Genomic DNA, 2,881 nt, shown 5'->3' on the forward strand with positions numbered 1-2,881 from the left:
ACATGACTCCAATGCCCGCCCCTAAACATCCAGTGACAGGATCCTGCAAAGTAACACATGCGTTTGCATGCGTTTTTTGATGTAAAAGCAGGATCCGCTTTTGCAGCAAAAAAACGTTCAGGACGCATGTTAAAAAGACGTAGTGTGAAAGCAGCCTTACAGTTCATTTATTTACAGTGTAAGCGCGACACCATGTGGACGCATGCGGGTAGTGCATGAGGCATGCTGTCGCTCTTCAACTGTAAATAAATGAACTGTAATACATTAGTGACGGAGTCCGTTTGCGTCGAAACAACGCAAATGTGAAACCTGCCTTTCTCCCTGTTATCAGCCATTACTGGGGGGAGGAGACTGTAGGACAGGTGACTGCAATCTATTACTCCCTGTTATAAACCATTACTGGGGGAAAAAGACTGTAGGCCCTCGACTGCATTCTATTACTCCCTGTTATCAGCCATTACTGGAGGGGGAGACTGTAGAACAGGGGACTTCAGTCTATTGCTTTCTGTTATCAGCCATGGAGGAGGAGACGACTATAGAACAGGTGACTTCAATCTATTACTCCCTGTTATCAACCATTACTGGGGGGAAGAGACTGTAGGACAGGTGACTGCAATCTATTACTCCCTGTTATCAGCCATTACTGGGGGGAAGAGACTGTAGGACAGGTGACTGCAATCTATTACTCCTTTTCCATGTTGGTCCATATGAGAAGACCAGGACTATTAATGACCGGCAGTAGTGTAGCTACCGGGAGGTGGCAGAGGGGGCAGTTGCCCTGTGCTCAGAGGAGGTCCACTAGGCGCTTCCACCTATGTGCGCACGTTGCGTCGTGTCACTGTAGAAAATTCTGCAGTGATTTGGCAGCTCATGTGCGCTTCAAATCGCTGCAGACACTGCATAATGGATGTAGTGTGTCTGCAGAATAGATGGCGATTTCACGCGCTCGGGATGCCGCCTCTCCCATAGACAGAGTGGGAGCAGCATCCAAAGCGCACGAAAGAAGTGACATGCTACATTTTTAAATGCAGAGATTTTGTCAAATTTTTGACACTCAAATCGCTGCGTTCAAAAAAGCATGGTGCGCACGGATTATGCACACTCTTCATAGATTGTGCAGGGGACGCAGGACACATGCATATACACTGCAGTGCTATAGACGCAGCATAAATGCATGCAATACGCACACGTGCGCACATAGCCTGAGTGCTGCAGAGGCAGAGCAGAAACTTGTCCAGATGACGAAAATACATCCTAGTGGTGTAGATAGGACCTGCGATCTTGTCATGCCCATGTGACCGAGTGGGAGGAGCCGCTCAGAAAGCCAGAAGATCCTGATTCCTGAAGGAGATGGGAACGCGTGACCGGTAATGAGGGAAAATGGGGTTGCAGGGTGAGTGCATATGAGGGGTACAGATTGTGACAAAATGGGGTGCAGGGTGTTTGAGAGAGGGGTAAGTTTGGGTACAGGCTGTGTGACATATAGGGATGCAGGCAGGGCCGTCTACAGGTTTTTGTGGGCCCCATCCTCACGTACAGGGGCGGACTGGCCCACCAGGAGGTCGGGATAACCCCCGGTGGGACCCTGCTATTGATGGCCACGCCCCTTAGGCACCGCCTCCCTACCCCCCTTCCCCGGGCCCCTTATGGATATGTGTGAGAGGACGTGATGAGATCAGCACATTGCTGACGTCATCACAGTGCTGCGGGCGCCACACTGGATTCATCAGGCAGCGGTAAGCGCTCCATGGAGGAGCCGAAGAGACAGGTGTAATTAATGGGGATGTGTGGGGAGGGTCTGAGGACACATAACGGGGAACATTTGTGAAGGAGACACAGTTTTGTGACAGGCAGAGGGGGAGTGCTGTATTCCGAGGGAGGGGGGAGGCAGGTAGGTGTGTGTAGTGATAGGGCAGTGTAATTTGTGTCTGCAGGGGGTGATGAGGGGTGCAATGTATTATGTCTGGGGAGGGGGTAATGGAGGGTGCATTGTATTGTATGTGGGGGAGGGGTAATGGAGGGTGCTCTGTATTGTGTGTGTGTGTGGGGAGTGATGGGGGGTACATTGTAGGTACATTGTAGTGTGTGGAGGGGTGCATTGTGTGTGTATGGCGTGATGGGGTGCATTGTGTGTGTGTGTAGGGGGTGATGGGGGGGTGCATTGTATTTGTGTGTGTGTGTGTGTGTTTGGAGGGGGTGATGGGGGGTGCATTGTATTGTGTGCGTGGGGAGATGGTAATGGGGGGTGCATGGTATTGTGTGTGTATGTAGTGGGTAATGGGGGGATGTATTGTGTGTGTGTGTGTGTAGGGGGTGATGCATTGTATTGTGTGTGTGTGTGTGTGTGTAGGGGGTGATGCATTGTGTGTGTGTGTGTGTGTGTGTGTGTAGGGGGTGATGCATTGTATTGTGTGTGTGTAGTGGGTGATGGGGGATATATTGTGTGTGTGTGTGTGTGTGTGTGTGGGGGGGGAGTAGTGGGGGTGCATTGTATTGTGGGTGTGTGTAGCGGTTGATGGGGGGGATGTACTGTGTGTGGGGGGGTAATGGAGCGTGTATTGTGTGTGTGTGAGGGTAATGGGGGTGCATTGTAGTGTGTGTGTGTGTGTGTGTGTGTAGGGGGTGATGGGGGGTGCATTGTAGTGTGTGTGTGTAGGGGGTGATGGGGGGTGCATTGTAGTGTGTGTGTGTAGGGGGTGATGGGGGGTGCATTGTATTCTGTGTGTTTGGAGGGGGTGATGGGGGGTGCATTGTGTGTGTACGGGCTGATGGACAGTGCATTGTGTGTGTGTTTGTGTGTGTGTGTGTGTGGGGAGTAATGGGGGTGCATTTGTGTGTGTGTGGGGAGTAGTGGGGGTGCATTGTATTGTGGGTGTGTGTG

The 2,881-nt window shown here is 51.5% G+C and overlaps 1 long non-coding RNA gene across 2 annotated transcripts in view; it reads left to right on the forward strand.

Annotated features, from left to right (window-relative positions):
- The first annotated feature begins 371 nt into the window (after window positions 1–371).
- Window positions 372–2,881, forward strand: part of LOC142275846 (uncharacterized) — an 18,863-nt gene continuing 16,353 nt past the window's right edge. The window contains exon 1 of one of the 2 annotated variants that reach the window (XR_012739441.1): window positions 372–1,393. This is a non-coding gene — a long non-coding RNA (uncharacterized LOC142275846). The remainder of the gene's footprint in view (window positions 1,394–2,881) is intronic. The other variant, XR_012739442.1, reaches the window with a different exon arrangement.

This window comes from Anomaloglossus baeobatrachus, unplaced genomic scaffold (genome assembly GCF_048569485.1).
Source record: "Anomaloglossus baeobatrachus isolate aAnoBae1 unplaced genomic scaffold, aAnoBae1.hap1 Scaffold_3872, whole genome shotgun sequence".
Lineage (NCBI taxonomy): Eukaryota > Metazoa > Chordata > Amphibia > Anura > Aromobatidae > Anomaloglossus > Anomaloglossus baeobatrachus.